Source organism: Aythya marila (assembly GCF_965140915.1).
Source record: "Aythya marila genome assembly, chromosome: Z".
In the NCBI taxonomy this organism is placed as follows: Eukaryota; Metazoa; Chordata; class Aves; order Anseriformes; family Anatidae; genus Aythya; species Aythya marila.
Window position 1 is genome coordinate 22,856,424 of NC_139080.1, and position 18,548 is coordinate 22,874,971.

Sequence of the window (18,548 nt, forward strand, 5' to 3'; positions counted from 1 at the left end):
TTATAGCCGGTGGTGAAGCTGAGCTGAGTGTGATAACGTGCACTGTTGAGCACGTTTCCTTCCTCTCGCTGTCTTCGTCCAGAGAAGAAACTAGGATCCAATGTCAAATTTCTCTTGTTCAGGCTGTGTGAAAAACAGCTCGTTCAGCTATTCAATAGCAAGTACGTATGCTCACACAGAACCTTTGATGTCTTTTCCTGTCACTTGCTTACCTTCCAGCAAAGTGGATTTCTGTATAACCAAATTATCTATTAACATTTTGAAGGGTAGTAGTCAAAGATGTTTTAACTCTTCTTAGTGATTTTTTGATTGAACGTGGAATGAATATGTCAAAACAAATCCTTGTGATACAGAGTAACTAATTTGGGTGTTGTGTGTTATCTGTAATTATATGCATCCTCCATTATCCCCATTTGACAAAAAGAATCTGATACAGAAAGTATTTAGTTGCTTTCAGAAAGCACTTGTAGAGAAGATTTATTTTGTTTATTCTGTTCATATCCAATTGCATTAGTGTAGCTGCTAAATTATTGATTTTGTACATGCACTTCTAGTAATTATATTAACACATTAATTCATAAATTCGTATTTTTCTTTTATTTTTCCCTTATTTTGAACTATGGGTTCAACTGAAGTATGCTTAAAATAATCTAAATATGTTTTTTCCTTTGTTATGGTAGATGAAGTAAATAGAATGGAGAAAGTCATTTAATAGAAATTGTTTTTTTTTCTGTTCCTGGTGAAAGCAAAATGCTACTTTGTATACATAGATCTACCGATGCAGTAGAACTGACTATCAAATATTTTTGAGTCTTTCTGAGCCTATTAAAACTTGATTAATGGAGTATTTCTAAGGAATTTTGCTACTTTAAGTGATCATTCTGATTGCTTCCTGCTCTCAGTAATTGTGCCTGTATTGCTTTGAGTGGTGTGCTGATGCTTCTTGGCTTTGTGTAACGAAGTAAGTAGTGTCTACTATGAAGTTGGATCTGTCGTCTTTCTCCAGTAAGTTTATTCCAAGTGGTAGAAGGACTTGGTTTATGAACTTCCATTACTACTGATTTAAGCCTGGGCTCCGGGATATATTCGTCCAAAGTCTTAAGTGCCTGGTAACAGTACTGCCCCCACCTTCTTTTTGGAAATACCTGTACAGAACTTCATATAGCTAGTCAGACCCTCATCCTTGATGTCATAGCGCTGTTGAGGAAAGCAACAACGGTAGCAGAGGACCAGAAGCGAAGTACAACACAAACATTTTCTTTTTAATTCACAACTTTTTTTTGAAATGCAACGTAATTTTCACATGTGGTGGTAGAGGAAAATCCAAGTCGACTGTTCTCATACTTTGGCTTTGCACCTACAAAAATACTCATTCTTTCTCAGATGTTGTTTGCAAGGGATGGTTTTGTGCACTCAACAGAGCAAATTTGTCAAGTTTTGAAGAGCTCTGGTTGCTCATAACTCTTCTGAAATGAGTAGCTCAAATGTAAAATGGGCACTTTTTCATAAAGTGACCTGCCCATCAGGGCTTTGAGTTGGAATCAGTTCTTGGTGTTAATTGGGCAGCATGTGCTTTAATTAAAGAGAGAAGTATGTGATAATGAAAAAGCTAGGATTAGCTGTAGATATTTAATTTCTAAGTTACATAGTGGGGAAAAAACTTACATTAGGGGAAGTGCCTGAGCAAGATATTTCTTGTAAAGTTTGGTAAAACTTATTTTCCCCTAACTTTTGGGGACTAGCTCAGCACTGAGCATTTGTAGCATGTGTGCCAGACTACTCAATTTTTTTTTTTTTTTTGGGGGGGGGAGGGGGAAGAAATACTAAGTCTTAATCTCAGTAGCAGGAAGGTGGTTAAAGGTCACAGGGAATACATTGTTATTGACAGTGGGGTTAAACTGATGTCTTTCTTATGGACTTGTGTTACAGTGTCTTATTTGTTAGCTGGGGGGAGAGAAGGGTGGATGGAAGGAGTGTTTCAGTCCTTCTATTCAGCCCTTAGATAACGCTTAGATAATAATCTTTCATGTATTGATCTGTGCAATTGGTCATAGTTTACGTGGCCCTACGGTTACTGTGTGCTTGCTACTTGGGGTATAGCGAAAGAGCTGGTGACTGAAGCACTGATGGGGTTAGCACAGAATTCAAGACTTGACAGAGGCACTCACAAACTTGGGCACGTAGTGGAGTCTGTGTGTTCAGCAGTCTGCTGTCCCATCTTGAAGGATGCTACTTAAATCTCCAGTTGAACTGAAATTTTAACCTTCTGTGGAAGACAGCAAGACAAGGGAGAGGACGTTACTCTGGTCTTTTTAGTTAAGAGCCAAGAAAGCTGTTTCCATCTTTATAGATCCAGATATTGTTTAGATATGAACTTGAGTTTTGATACAATACTCATGTTAGTATTTTTAGTCATACAAAAATCCTGGCTGTAGGTAGAAAGTAGGAAAAAACAAGAAGGAAAGTTCCAGACCCACCATAATACATGTACACATGCTCACACGCTATATATATATTTTTTTTTTCCAACGAAGCCAGCGAATTAACAATATGGTTATGGAACTGGAACCCCTGGATGCTCCAGGGCTTCTAGCTGTGCTGGCTGTAAGATCGTGGGCAACTGATAACATCAGTGTCTTGGAGAAGGTGGCTGAAACACCAATCATCTGTTAAATAGTTACATCAGTACAGAGGTTTTAGAGTTTGCTAAATCACCTTAAGTGTTCTGAAAGTGGCAGAAGCAGTTATTTTAATAATGGCTTGTCTTAAAATTTTAGGAATCATGAAATTCAGTTTTGTGTCTGTATATTGAATGCTTTATGAAAATAATATGTTAGTAAGGATCTGGCCTCCTGAAAAATCTGTTTCTTTTGAGAAAGACTCCACTAACCAACCTACCTAAATGTGTTCGATGTTTTTTTTGGTGTGGGATGTGTTTGCTGTTTTGAAAGCAGGTGACAAAATCATCATCCTATAATGTGTCGTCCTTCTGTGTTTTGTCACCTTATTTGAACTGGCCCCAACAAATGTCATCAAGATGAGGCAATGGGTGTGTTCCATATACATCTTGGACTTAGTACATTATTCCATGTTACTGGCCAGGACCACATAATAAAACTTTGTGTCCTCAACATATAGAGTATATGGCAATACGCCACAAAAGCTCTCCAGGCAGGATAAGCTTTTCAGAAATAGGTCCAACTACTTGTAAGCAACTACCTTGCCAATAGCTGTGGCTGCAGACTTTGAATAAAATCTCATGTTAAGCTAAATGAAAGGCAGCTGGCAGGTCCAATTAAAATAATTGCAGCTTTTTTAAAGCCTCATCTGTTGCTAGGAGTTGTACTTCCCCATGAGGGCTGTGGGAGTATTTGTGACAGTGTGGGTGGTATAGATTCTCTGAGTGTGCTTCAGCTTTGCCAGAACGCTAGCATTTTAAGAGAAGTCATCTAGTTTAGGTTCTGCATGTAACTTACTGGTTTTGGTTGCATTTTGTTAATCTGATAATTGCATTAAAAATCCATCTCTACAAGTAACAAAGGAAGTTGTTTTGAACTGAAGCTTGCTAGCAATGCATATGTTTTGGTTTTGGCCAGTATGAAAGGAGGAAATGATAATCAGTTCTACCTTTTTTGTGTTTTGGCACACTGCTTTATCTGTTTGTCCTCTGCCAAATCTCAAAGTAATACAAAAATAAATAATTGTAGAATGGTTCTTGTGGTAGATTACGTATTAGCACTTCGGTGTCTTTGCTTTAATGTCAGAATTAAACACAAAGTTAATGTGTGGATTTGAAGCTGCTGTATTTTTTGTATAAAATCATTTATACCTGTCATCTTGAAAACGTTTCTTAATTGTTTTTCACAGTTTCATGAATTGGATGGTTTAGAAAACTCCGTGCTGCATCCTGGTGATTCTGTGGTCCAAGTTCAGAAACTGATTCAGACTCCTATGGTGTGAATTGGCAGTGGTGGACTGATTCGGGTAGGTGACTGTCCAGATATCTTGAAGGAGATAAAGGGAAGGACATGCTTTGACTGCACTTACTGTTCTAGCTACTCTACGATGTACTTTGTTTTAGTGGCTGAATTTGTACAGTAGCTTGTAGGGATGATGCGTGAGAACTGACAACTGTGGTTGCTTTCTGGCAAGAAGCACAAGGGATATTTTCTGCAGTGTAATGGCTCTGTCGAATCACAGAACGTGTTTTACGTATCTGAGTTTAACATGTTCCTGTTGGCTCTGTGTGTAGGCAATCTGGCTTCCATTGCTTCTCCTTTAATTTTCTGCATTACTTGTTTATTTAAAATGTTGCCTAAACTGTGTCTTAACTACAAAGTAGTTACACATCTTATGGTGGTGTATTCAGATGGCTCAGGAAAAAAAAACCACCACCACCACCACCAGAAAACACTTCTGCCCTGTAATGGCATCTTAGCCATAGAAAGATTAATATCACAGAATCACAGAATTTCTAGGTTGGAAGAGACCTCAAGATCATCGAGTCCAACCTCTGACCTAACGCTAGCAGTCCCCACTAAACCATATCCCTAAGCTCTACATCTAAACGTCTTTTGAAGACTTCCAGGGATGGTGACTCCACCACTTCCCTGGGCAGCCTGTTCCAATGCCTCACAACCCTTTCAGTAAAGAAGTTCTTCCTAACATCTAACCTAAAACTCCCCAGGAGCAACTTTAGCCCATTCCCCCTCATCCTGTCACCAGGCACGTGGGAGAACAGGCCAACCCCCACCTCGCTACAGCCTCCTTTAAGGTACCTGTAGAGAGCGATAAGGTCACCCCTGAGCCTCCTCTTCTCCAGGCTGAACAAGCCCAGCTCCCTCAGCCGCTCCTCGTAGGACTTGTTCTCCAGGCCCCTCACCAGCTTCGTCGCCCTTCTCTGCACCCGCTCAAGCACCTCAATGTCCTTCTTGTAGCGAGGGGCCCAAAACTGAACACAGTACTCGAGGTGCGGCCTCACCAGAGCTGAGTACAGGGGGACGATCACCTCCCTAGCCCTGCTGGTCACGCTGTTCCTGATACAAGCCAGGATGCCGTTGGCCTTCTTGGCCACCTGAGCACACTGCTGGCTCATATTCAGCCGACTATCCACCATCACTCCCAGGTCCTTCTCTGCCTGGCAGCTCTCCAACCACTCATCTCCCAGCCTGTAGCTCTGCTTGGGGTTATTGCGCCCCAGATGCAGGACCCGGCACTTGGCCTTGTTGAACTTCATGCAGTTAAATATGATTTTTTTTTTTTCCTTTGCAGTTACAGGCATGTACATTTTTAGCTTTGTAGGCTTGTTTACGTAAAGTTGCTAGTGACATGTATTTTGGGGGCTGAAACTGAAGTATTTTTTTGTTTGTTTAGAATTCTTTCTAATCACATAATTCAAAAACAGATGTAATTAGCTACTCATAAAGAATTGAAGAGACAACATAAATAAAATGATGAGGAGATTTTTCGTAAATGTACGTCTGGCTGAAGTGTTGCAGAAATCTTTAATAGATCACAGTCTATTTTGATCTTAGTATATCGTAGTAGGAATCGTTTTAGCCGTAATCAAGGCCATTGAGCAAAACACACTTTTCACTGTGTTCTCTCAGTCTTTTGCTCTGACTCAAGTATGTAGGAAGAATACACTCAAATATTTGCAACTATCTACAGAAAATGCTTGACTTAGTGGAGAGGAAATATTTTTATAGCAAAAATACTGCTTTAAGTACTGGTAGTATTGCAAAAATGATGTGCTTGGGTGTTCAGGTCCCATGTGAGATTTAAATTAGGAACTGTCATGGGAAAAAAAGTATGGTTGTTGGAACTTCATTTTGGAAAATGGTTTGGGGGAAAGAGTGCTTTTTTAATAAAGGTTAGAAAAAGGAAAGGATTTTTATTTAGAGCAGATGTTATCTTTTGGGAAGCAAAAGCTTAAATACCTAAAATACCTGATATTTTATGTTAACACGTCAGGATTGTTGTTTCTCTGCATCTTTGGTTACAGATAATTGCAAGTGCCATATTTCTCAGTTATACTTCTGAGATTTCTTTTGCAGTTCTCTGGCTAGTGAGACTTCCATAAGCTATTATTACTCTCTTGTTTACTTCCAAGCTAGCATTAACAGAGTGGGAAGTTCAGGCAGTATTTCACAGCTTTGATTCAAATATGGTCCTTTCCTTCGTTATGCTATTCATTTTGTTCAATTACTTGTCCTAATATGCATAAAAGAACAGAGTGATACAGATGTTTTAGTGTTAAGAATATTTTTGTGTTGAATTAGGTTCTTTCTTCATAATTGTAGTTTCCATGCAGATCTGCTTGTTCTGGCATTGGAATGCTTAAATTTTAAGTAATTCAAATGCGATGGTTAATCTATAGTTTATTTTTTGTTGCTTTACTTTTGTTTGCTCTTATGTGTTGCCCTCTGTTTACTCTGAGCACTTGGTTCACTGGCACACTTGACTAGTGAGCCTTCATCGGGTGTAGGAAATCTGGGCTAGCTAAAAAGAGCAGGGCTGGGAGGCAAATATTGGCTTTACGATAGACTTGTGGCTGCAAGCAGATTTTAAATAGTTGATTTCTAAAACATATCATGATGAAGCATTTACTGAAGGTATCAGAAGAAACCTAGTAAGCCTCCCTGTTTCAGACAGAGGCTTTGTGCTTCCAGTTGAGCGTGTATTCTTCAGCTTCTTCTCAAAGTTTTGTAGTGTTTCTGGAAAAGATGCCATAATTTGCTATGCAGCTAAATCCGCAATTAGTACACTGTTAAATGCTTAGGTCTGTCATAAAGCTACCTTATTAGTATGTATTTACAGGTACTGAAATACATGGTGAGCGTAAATAAGGTCTTACTTGTGTATAGCTGAGACAGATTAAACAAAATTTAAGAACAAATATTAAATGCTAAAATTTGTCAGCTCTTTTTTCCTTTTTGCAATCTTACTCTACCTAATACAGAAATTTGACAAGTCACTGAAGTCTTTTCTTGTATAGAGTACTTCAACTTCAATTGCAGGGGAGTAATATTTCGTATTTGGTCCTTTGACTATAGTTAAGTATGTAGTTTCATAAGCTGTGTGTAATTAGTCACCTAAGGAAAATTGCATTTCATTGTCTTGACATCATTACTTCCATCAGAATAAAGCAAACAGCACTGGCTAAAGTGGAGCCACTGTATCCTATCCCTTCAGTATTCCTGTGGTTCCTGTATTTCAATCGTTTTTGGACATGTTCCAGACTTCTTATATAAGCTCTGGTTTGCGTACGTACTGTGAGCCCTCTTGACTTGCTGATTCACTTCTGCTTGTAGCAATAAGCACGGGCTGAAATCTTCCCCTTCTTGGTTCTACGGACAGGTTTTGTCTTGAAGTACCTCTTCAAACATATCTCAGGTAGTTCAGCTACGAAGGTTAATCCAGTCAGCCCAAGGCATGTTTTGTCTTGGCGAAGCGTGTTGGGAGCCCATCATTCTGTCAGCCTGCTGTTCCCTGTAGAGCAGAAGAGGTAGGGACGAACTGTCCTGATAGGTGACACGATTCTCTGGCTCGTGAGTGATCAGTACTAAAATGTTTCAGACTGTCTTGCCAAATGTTGAGGATTGATGAAGGACAGCAGTTAGTTTGTCTCCTAAAACGCAGGCGCTGCTAGCAGAGTCTGCCTAAAACAAGATTAGGTTATCAGAGGGTTGGTGTGTGTGATAAGCTTTCTGATGGCCATGTTGCCAGAAAAGGATATTCTAAGGGAACCATGTTCGTCCTGATTGTAGGTAAATGTTTGATTTTATGCAAATGCTAAGTATTAGGAAACACCCCCCTTGGATTACATAAAGAGTTGTAGGATCTATCTGTCAGTTTAGCAACTAGCAAATAAAAAAAAAAACAACTAATTATATAGTGCCTTAACTACATATGATGGTTTCAGAGGAAAACTATATAGAGAATACTTCTAACTTATTTGAATAACGTCGCACGTTCTAGCTTCCTCTTCCTCTTTCCTTTCCTTTTCCAGCTTGTTTGGTGGAGATAGAATTAAAGTGCTAACTAATTTATGCAAGCAAACTTCATTTTGACAGCTGTCCTTGAAGTTCTTGGACTACACAGTTTGCTGGTTGAGGAATGTCTCAGTGTGCATTTCTTCAGTTAAGATGCAGCTTCATTGTCACTCACAGGCTGTTTACTCTTTTTTTTTTTTTTTCCCCCCATGGATTTTTTTCTTAATGATGTAATTGTATCAGTTAGGAAATGAAAGTATATTTTCCTGCTAATGGGAAGAGATGATGGTGGAACAGAAACATCTAATAAAATGCTTTACTTCCATAAACAACTGTGTTGGGTTGTACTGGATGTGCTTTAGTTTTTCTGCCAAAATACTCTTCTATGTGAAGTATAAATTATAAAATTTCACAAATATATTCATACAAATTTATATGAAGTACAGATTTCTTCCAGTACCCTGATGTCTACAGGGTCATACAGCCATGGTGCACAGACAGATGTGTTTAAAAAAAACTCTATGTCAATATGAGAAATACTGGCTATCACTGAAGAGGAGTGGAAAATGAAGTTGGCTAGTTTGATAGCTAGTTTGTAACTAGTTCAGGCCAAAGAAGGCTTGTACAGAGCAAGGAGGAAGAAGGAATTGCCTTTGATTTCTAGAGGACTAGCAGTATAGGAAGAGTGCTATGTATTTAGGAATATCCAGTCACAACCAAGTTGTCAGCCTGCATATTTCAGTATCATTAAATGGACAATATCTTGAAGTCCAAACTGTCAGGCCAGTCCTGACTGGCTGCCTGCTTGTTGAATGTGTTCATAGACTTTCAGCTGTCCCAAGACAGGCTGAATGTCCTCTGGAGGATTTTACACCCGGACAATTGGAAAGCCGTGATGTATAAATAGACAAAAGGGAGGTGTCCCATGTTTCTGGAGGTGCAGGTGATCTTCATATATTTCTTCTAGTAGTGAGGCAATGAGGACAAAGGAGATGATAAAAGCGTGCTAAATGTCTTAGCTAAAAGTGATGGGTTTTCTTATTATGAAATATTAGCTTGGTTTTAGGCCAAAAAGAGATGATGTTTTTTTCTCAGAAGAGAGTAAATTTGAAATGAACATTCATTACAGAGAAAAGGCAAATAGAAGAGTTAGTAAAATGCATACAAAAAAAGCTTTAATACAAAAAAAAGATACTGAGAATACAGGTCATCAAGGACTGATGAGTCCTATTCTAAGGATCTTTATAGAAAAAAGGGCTTGACACTCAGTTCAAAATAAAAGGGGGGGGGGAAGCTTATGCTCTTTTTAATATCTCTGGCCCTTGGTTTGGACAGTGATGCGTTAGATTGTGCTTATTAAATTATTGGCAGCTATTTGAATGAAGTGAGGGGAAAGGATAGACAGCGCTACTTTGATTTAAAATAACTCTATTTCGTACTTTTGAGAGGTGGAAAAAATCATACTTGTTAATCAGTATTCTCTTTGATAAGCCAGAGGATAACTAGCTAGCTGCTGCTTGCCACAGGTCACCAAACTGCAGCTCTGTACAGGATGATGAACTCCGTAAGCAGAGGAAACTTGATTTTTATGTGCAGGTGGTTGCTAATAGTAAAATGTACATTTTAAAAGATGGTGGATGGAGTATTCTTGGAAGTCAGTGTAGAGAGATTCAGAGGAGCACCTGATACTGAAAGGAGCCAAGTAACCAGTTGTGTAATTTAAAACCTTTTTGTGCTTGATGAAGTATAAATGACTATGAATTGATTTTGATTGTATGTAATAAATGCGAAGTTTAATCAGCAGCATTTATTTGTTCCTTTTCAAAGAGACCTCTTGGAAGCCATTCAGCCAAATCATCTGTATAGAAATTCCTTTTCTACTCCAGTTTTAAAGGGAAATCAGTTACGGATGTTTTAAATTTGTTGTTTTCTAAGTATGTAGTAAAACAGAGTAATGTAGTAGTGTAAAGTGTCCATCTGTTAATTAAATTAAGAAAAAAATACAGCAATGAGTTTTGGGTTAAAAGCTGAAGACTGCAGAAAGTGAAGGATGCAGGAAGTCTTGGATGCTTGTGTTAGGGCCACCAAGGTGCTTGAGAATGAGATAAGATACCAACCCTTTGTTTCTAATATCCTTAACAAATATGCTTGTTACTTGGCAAAACAGGAAACTGTTTCATAACTGAGAAAATCCAGAACGTGATGATCAAACTTAAATCTGACTACTTTGTAAGCTTGTTCAACAGACAGGTGGCTTACTTTTTAAATTTCTTAATCACTCAATACAATCCTATAATTAATTGTTTCAACCTATTTTTAGGCTGGAGGATTCATGATTTCCCTAGTGTGTCATGTAAAATAATACTTTCTTCTAGTGCTCCTTCCTCTCTCCCTTTGAACTATTTGCATATGTGAGAATGAGGCACTGTTCATCTTCTGTATGTCACTGTTGCCATTTGAGGACACGAAACTGCTTCATCTGACTCTCATCCATGGCTAGATGAAGAAGCCTCTGGCAGCTTTTTGCTATGGTCAGGCTATTTAGAACTCAGATTATTATTTCAAGTTGGATGCTTCCATGGCTGCTGGTTATCCTTCACTCATTCCCTACCTTTTGGGCTGAAATACAAGTTTCAAGTAAGAATTATTTCATTCTCATTTTATATCTCTGTTCCCAATTATAAATATGTTCACATTTATTCAAGAGATGAAATTCCTCCTCTCTAATCCAGAGAAAAAACTCTGAAAGTGTGGAGGTAACTTCTGCAGCTGTAATTTAGATAATCAGAGCATGAAGAAAAAAACTTTATTTCAGATGTCAGGGAAATTGCTGAACTACTGTTTTCCATCATTGTTCTCAACACATACCAAGGCAAAATTGTGGGGTCATTCCCATAGTTTGTTCATTGCCGTGTTGCATAGGACAGCAGTCACGACATGGTGTATTTATTCTCTTGGATTTTATTCTTACCAAACTTTATTTCGCTTGCTACTTCTTGAGAGAGTATAGAAACAGACCTGGGAGAAGTCTCCATTTTATATTTTCTAGCTAGAAAGCTTTGAAGATTGTACCAGTCTAATTCTGCTGGTTTTATTATGCAAATGTTTTCACAAATGTAATGCATTTTAATATATTTCGGAGGGCTAAAATATTTTTTTTTTTCCAAACAGTGAGATTGCCCTTTGTGATGATGTAACCCAAAGGAGTTTCAGTAAACAAACTGGAATCACCTATCATGATTCAACATGAGTGTTGGGTGGAAAACAGGTTGTATGTCTTCCAGGACAGGTTAAGGTGACCTAGATGGTTAGAGGAGCACATGATGGGGTGGAGGGGAAGTATTAGTTAGCTTGATGAGCAATGATATTTGCACATCAGTAGCCCGGTGATTGTCAGAACTTTAAGTGTTTTTGTGATGGTGAGAGACAAGGAAGAAGAAGGAATTCACTGTATTGTAATTCATGTGAACGAATTTTATGGATGTTCAGGAAAATTGATGGTGAGGGAAGCTAACTTCATTGACTGATCAGAAGATTTTCTCCTGACTGTAAAAGAGATGGTAGTTTAGGGGGGGGGGGGAAGTGAAAGCAAGCTGCTTATCTCTCTATAAGTGATGAGGAAAATGAAAAGAGGGATATTTAGAACAGTAACACAGTCAGGGAATGCCCTAGAAATGATTTTTGTAGTTAAGTGGTACAAGTTCATGTATGGAAGGTTTTGTTTTGGATGTATGGGGTAGGCGAGAGTCACAGAATCATAGAATGACCTGGGTTGGAAGGGATCTTAAAGACCACCCAGTTCCAGCCCCCTGCCATGGGCAGGGACACCTCGCTCCAGATCAGGCTGCCCAAAGCCCCATCCAGCCTGGCCTTGAGCACCTCCAGGGATGGGGCATCCACAGCTTCTCTGGGCAACTTGTGCCAATGCCTCACCACCCTCTGAGTGATGAATTTCCTCCTTGCCTCTAATCCAAATCTTCCTCCTTTTAGTTTGTGTGACTTAAAGAGAAATGTGACTACAGGAACTGAAGGAGTTGTGGGTCAGAGTAGTGGGCTGAATAGTGCTTATTTCCACAAAAGTAATTGAAGGTTGTGATAAGAACAGTAGCTGGTGATGGTGGTTGAGATCAAGCCTTGGTTTATTCATGCTGAATTTAAGTAAGCAATCCCCAGAGGTACTCATCTGGAGTTTTCCTGTGAAATGGAAGAGCATTGGGGATACTGTCATATCCCCGGCATGGGATAGCAACTCAGAGTTCGAAAGGATGTACTGAAAAAGAGGAACAAGCAGAAGAGTGGAGGGAAATGGGTAAACCAACAGCGCATGAAATCACAGTGGGTTGGATGAGGAAGTGGGATGATGCTTTTGGGGCTCTCACTTATATTTAGAACTTTTTTTCATTGATAGGAACAATCATCTGCAGAGCACTACAAGATCTCTGAGAAACCTTGGACTGATAGGAGACGTATCAGCAAACCAACCTTTTTTTTTTTGTTTGTTTTCCCACTTTTATATCTTTCCTTATTTTCATTTTTATTCCAATACCTCTGAGAGTGAAGGTTCCTCTTAAATTGCACCATTTGAAGCATCTTAGCTGTAGCTTTCCTTAGATATATATTTCAAACAGTAACTGATCAAGTGGAGATAAAGATGTGGCTTATGTGGGCAGTTAGTACCCAGGCATTTTTAAATCTAGCAAAATAAAGATTCATTAGGCTTAGTTAGTGTTAGATAAATTAGTTAAGATTTGTCTATGGGTTTGATATTTTTGTTTTAGACACTGGCCTGCCAGGTCTCATTGAAGCTGTTCAGATGTTTTCTTTGTATCTGGAGTGATAATAGCACCGCAGCTATCTAACTGCTAGCTAGTGCTTATTCTGGTCTCTGTTTTTACAGATCATGCTGTTAGCATTTATACTCGGCTCAATCTCTCATTGGTATAAGCACCACACTATTGCTAACTTCAAATGCATTATTTTCTATATCTGTATAGTTTGATGGGAAAACTGGACTATGCGTTTGGTCTTAGAGCATATGCATTATAAATGCATTGAATTTTTTTTTTTCCATGACATTATCAGTCTGTCTCAGTTCTGATCCCTTAATGGCATTAAAATGAAAGCTGGTATCTAGAATGGAATTAGTCCATTAATCTCACTACTGAGCTTTAATACTGAGATTTTTCCCTGCTAGAAAGAAATGTAGTGCTTTTTCAGCTGCTAACTGATGACTGATATGTTAAAAATGAACCTGCTGGAACAGTTGAAGTTTAGATGCAGTGTCTTATTGCTAAATGGAATATTGCATAGTAATGCCATTTAATGCAGTTTAGTGAATGTCTGTGTTTCTCTTTAAAAAGTTAGAGTGCAGTAATCTGCAGTTAAACAAGTGATTTGTTTTATAGCCATCCAGACTTAATTTTTCTTTTTTGGCCAAAACTTATACTGTCTTGTTGGAGAAGATTGAAGAGAATTGCTATGAGATAGGTTAAACGAGTGTCAGGTTGTTTTTAGAACTCACATCCTGTTTCCTTCTTCACTTAGAAGTGAGAATTGAGCTGTGGGTATTTTAAAATAAAAATTAAAAAAATGTTTGGCTATCAGATCCAATACCTCATTTCGTATGTTACTGGGAGTCACTTTGAACAGAAATAGGCAACAGCAATAAAAAAAATGTTTGGGATTTCAGGGCTTGCTGGCTGGTACCACTTCTATCAACATGTGAAGACCACATTCCTCCAGACAGTATATTTCTCCAAGAAGACAATCTAAACAATGAGAAAGATTAAGATGGAGGTGAAACCTACTGGTGATTTTCAGCCTGTGTACAAGCAGCAGTTTCTGCATGTTACACTTACGCTGTGTTGGTTTAGATCAAGTTCAATAAAAAGCCATTAGGAACTGAGGCAAAACAACCCTCACTGTAACCTCATTATTAGAGAGAACACAGCAAACTCATATCCTGTTCTTTTCCAGACACTGTCATCTCCTACCTGGCTTTTAAATAACAATTATTCTTGCTTTTCCAGAATCAAAAGCTATCTCTTTATTGGCTACTTCAATTTCACTCTGGACAGTATTTTTTTAATACAGGAGGAAAAAAAAGCAAAAACAAAACAAAACACCAGAACACTAGGAGGATTTTGCAGTCACTTGAATTCAGCATATTCTTTTCCTTAAACTTTCTTGAGAGCTGGGGATTAATTACAGTAGCCACGTCATTTCAAATGATAGACATCTTTATTACCTTAATGAACTGTTTGTCTTTTAGTTCAGGTGGCTTGTGGTCCTGGTTTGTTTCTGTGTGTTAGGATAGGATTTTATGGTTCCATTCCATGCATAAAACCAATCTCTTCTAGAGTAGTTTTTACCCAACTGTGAATTGTAACCCTCTTTGTAATGAGGGTGCCTTCACATTATATGGTAAAAAGTGACAATCTGGGCTCTTCATCATTGATTCTCAGGCAGGTATTGAGGAGATCGGACAACAAGCCAAAGCTTAGCGTGTATAAATTGGCTCAAACCATGAGATTAAGCGGCAGCATTAGTCTCTTCAAGGGTAATGTGATAATGTCACAGAAAAACAGATCATACCTCAGTGGCAGATGGCACATGCCTGTGTGAAGTGTAAGAGAGTAAAAATACATTTTGGTATGATGTTGTGTATGGTTATTCATGATCAGAAGCTGTTGTGGTTAGTTATGAATTTAATGCCAGTTCAAACAGGAAACTTCAGCTTCCAGGAAGACACCTGTTCAATTGTTCACAACTTAAAAAGTCTTAATTCCCCACTTAAGTGCATTTTTTTAAAAATTAATCTTTCTGTGATTCTGCTTTGTTCCTGCTCTACTATCTAATTTCTGTTTTGAATACAGAAGTATTTTATTCTTCCTGTTTTTTTCCTTTGTTATTGTTTATGGATAACACGTTCAATAGTGTATCTTCATAATGTGGGTATGGGATGAGTTGCTGATGCATTATTACATCAGTGAATTGATGTGCCCAGTAATTGATGGTTGAAGCTGTAGGGAGTATCTTGACAGTTCTTTTCTTTAACTCACCCAAACAAACAATAACAGCCTAATATTTTTGTATCATTTTGTGTATTTGAGGCACAGTTGAAGTTAATTTCCATCTTAGCATGCTAAGCAATTTTGCAAGCAATATTTTAGTTTGCTATTTGTATCTATAATCAAACCGGTCAATGATGTCTCCTAAATGAACTTTGCAAAATAGTGAGGAACAAAATAAATGTACAAGGAAGTAAAAGGTTCATAATAGCAATTGTTAATTGGAAAGTTATGCCTTTACATGTGTGTGTGGTGGGGGGAAATGACATCTAAAAATAGATTTCAGTGTTACTCAGCTAGCACCACTCACCTCTGCCCTGGAAGGAAAGGGAACTCAGGAATTTACATACCCTAACAATGGCTTGGCTGGTAGAGTGAGAGCTATTATTAAGGATACAATTATAGCAACTGCTTGCTGATACTTTCTATTATTTAAAGAATTTTAATTTGAAATCTCTGTTATGCTATAAAATTGTGTTTCTGAAATAAGGGAAATGCTACATATAGGGGAGTAAATGATTCAAGTTCCTAATACCTATTTTCTAACCTCATTTCAGACAACTACTAGGTGACTTTTGCTTCTAACAATTTAGTCCAGTGTATTTTATGCACAATTTGATAAGTTTAAAAAGCCTTGGAGTGTTCAGGTAATAGTACCTCAAACTATTTAAATATAAAGCCCCGGAGTGTTCAGTTAACAGCAGCTCAAACTGTTGCACCATTTCCTGGCTGGCAGTAGCAATAAAAGGCCACAGGCACAAGACAAATCCATGTGTTTAATGTGTCACTATCATTCACAGTCTGTAAAATTTGCAGTCTGAATTCTGTGTCTGTTTCTGCTGCTGCTGCACCTGTCCACAGTCTTCTGTATTTTAATAAGCTGGAAGAGCTCTAGGATCCAATTTTCTGTCTAAGCTGTGGCATAAAAGGCAAGGTACCCACCTGATGCAGGAGGTACTCAAACAGATGCACTCCGGTTATAGGTCTAAAACGGAGGGATCTGCTCCACCTTTATAGCTCTGATTAATGGGATATAAGCAGGTTATTCATCTGGGGTGCTGGAAACTTGCACTTAAGAGCACTTCAATCTAGGTGATCCAACTTCTAGGGCAGTAGTGCTCACTCTGTGATAGTCTTTTGGTCATTCAGATGGATGACTCATCCAAGGGCTTGTTCGATTGCTTCACTAGTTGCTGTTGGAAAGTTCAGTGTACAGTTAAATAAAGAGCACAAAGTCTTTTCCAAATTGTTCTAATTCCCCAGTTCTTCCTTCTTTCATGCTTGGTAGTCATATTTGCTTCTGTATCTAGATTACTTCCATCTTACTCATGCAAAGCAGCCAGCAGGTTATCGATATTAGTGAGTCAGCATCTGCTTGATGCAATACCCAGACGGTTGCTCCTTGCTCACAGAGGTGTGGGTGTTGGGTGCCACCAGGACTTCACACACGCCCATGCTCCCTATAAAACACGGCGCCCTGTTTCTTAAGTACTGTGCAAATAAACTTAGATATGTCCCTCCCCAAAGTATTTCGGTATTTAATAATGCTGAATGTAAAAAATGTAAACAGTATGTGGGTGGTGGGAAGTAGAAGAGGGAAGAGGGGTTGTGTGATAAAGGGCAGTGGGTGAAAAAGAGCCAGGGTCACGGTAATAACGTCATACAAATTAGCAAATAAATGTAGATGAAATGGTTTAGAGTGCTATGTGTTCTTGTGGAGTTTACTGTGGCTTGGTGACTGCTTCGCATTTTTAATAACAAATCTTGCTAAAGATTTAATTAATATTTGTATTAATTAATATTTATAAAATAGGTACATTCCATCTCTTAAGTATTCCTATTCCCTTAGTCATTTGTTTCCTAATTTTTTTACTTCCTTCTTTCATCATCAATTTGACCATCTGTATCTGTCACTGTCTAGGCTGCGTTTGCAGATGGGAAACTTGAGAATGAGAGGGGGAGAAAGGTGAAAAGGATGGGGGTGACATAGGTGTGAAGGGTGAGGGCACCAGGTCTAAACAGTTTTCTCATGGATTTGTGACCCCTCTTGTTATCCAGAGTGCTCTTGCCCAATTTTGTGCTGCTAATTGGCCTCCTGATGTGAAGTAGGTACATCCAGTCCTCTGAAGTTGTTGGCATTTGTGTAGCTGCAGTGGAAATATTTGAAATGGTTGATGCTTGGGTTGGAGTAATAACTTACAGGGAATGTGTTTTTTTTTTGTGTGTGTGTATTTTTTTTTTTGTTTTGTTTTGTTTTTTAGTACCTGGACTGAGTTGAGTTGGATTCTTTGTGTTATCATTAGCAGTATGAGTTCTCAAGGTTTAACTAGGCTAGCTGGTGTAGCATGCAGTTACTCACGTCCAGTCAGGGAGCTAGCTCAAAAGTCCCTTACAAAAGTGACTTGATAAAGAATTCTTACGGTGCATGGGATGCAACTGTAGCGATTCTGAGACCTGCTAGTTTGGTGGTCACTAGGCAGGGCCTGTGAGACCAAGGTCCCAAAAGCTTTGTCATCTTGATTGATGGCCTCCCATGGTTTTCTGTTGTGCTCGGTTTGTTTCTCGGTTTTCTTTTTCTTTATTTCTTTTTTTTTTTTTTTTTTTTTTTTTTTTAAAGTTCAGATACTACTATATTGTGTATTACAAAGACAAGTAATAAATTGATGTGAAAATAGATTGGTAAACCTGTTTATTTTGTGTAAAAAGGTCTATATTAAATTAATACAGTGTTAAAGGATGTTAGGCATATTAATATTCCAGATAGTTTGTTTTAAAACCTTGCTAAAAATCATTAGTATGAAGTTCTGAATGTAAAATCACAGCCTTGTGTCTCTGTTTTCGAATTCTTAATTCCTGGCCTTGTCTCTGGTTATTTGAGCTAATGTGATAATATAACAGTAACAAAACGAGTAAACATCAGTAAAGCCTAAGCAGAATTGCTGACAGTGTATCGGAGTAATTTAATCCTCCTCAGATTTAGTGAAGAGCAACCTTGGTTTACAGAAAGTAATAATTCACAAGTCTGTGAATACTGTCTCTTTTGGTGAATGTATTTGTCTGTTCCAGTAAAGTAGTAATAATTTCCAATTAAGTAGTGATTTCTCTAATTTATTTTCTGTCCAGTGATATAAAACATCCTGGTTCTGTGAAGGGATGTTCCTGATATCCTTTTCATTGAAGGAAAGGGTACTGGATTTGCAGAGAGATGAAGCACTGTATATCACGAATTCATAAATGATTGAATCAATCCATGATAATTCCGCTGCTTTCGTAAGACTTGAAAAATGGTATTTTGGATAGCAATAACATCAACTAGATAATTTTGCTAGAATGGAGGCAAGGCTGTTTACAAAAAGTACTGTATCTTAGCTTTCTCCACTGGAAATGATTTCAAATAAGCCAGCTGATCTTAATATTTACATATTGACATGGACCTTAACTCAAAGTCACTTTTGACTTTGATGTTGGCTCTAATGCTGAAATT

At 38.2% G+C, this 18,548-nt stretch overlaps 1 protein-coding gene across 5 annotated transcripts in view; it reads left to right on the plus strand.

Moving 5' to 3' along the window:
* Window positions 1-18,548, plus strand: part of ERBIN (erbb2 interacting protein) — a 120,942-nt gene that overhangs the window by 18,388 nt on the left and 84,006 nt on the right. For 4 of the 5 annotated variants that reach the window (XM_082783568.1, XM_082783572.1, XM_082783570.1 and 1 more), the window contains one exon: window positions 3,868-3,984. The exons of the other annotated variant lie outside the window; for it this stretch is intronic. The gene's annotated coding sequence lies outside the window, so the exon portion shown is untranslated. The remainder of the gene's footprint in view (window positions 1-3,867; window positions 3,985-18,548) is intronic. 5 annotated transcript variants of the gene reach the window in all.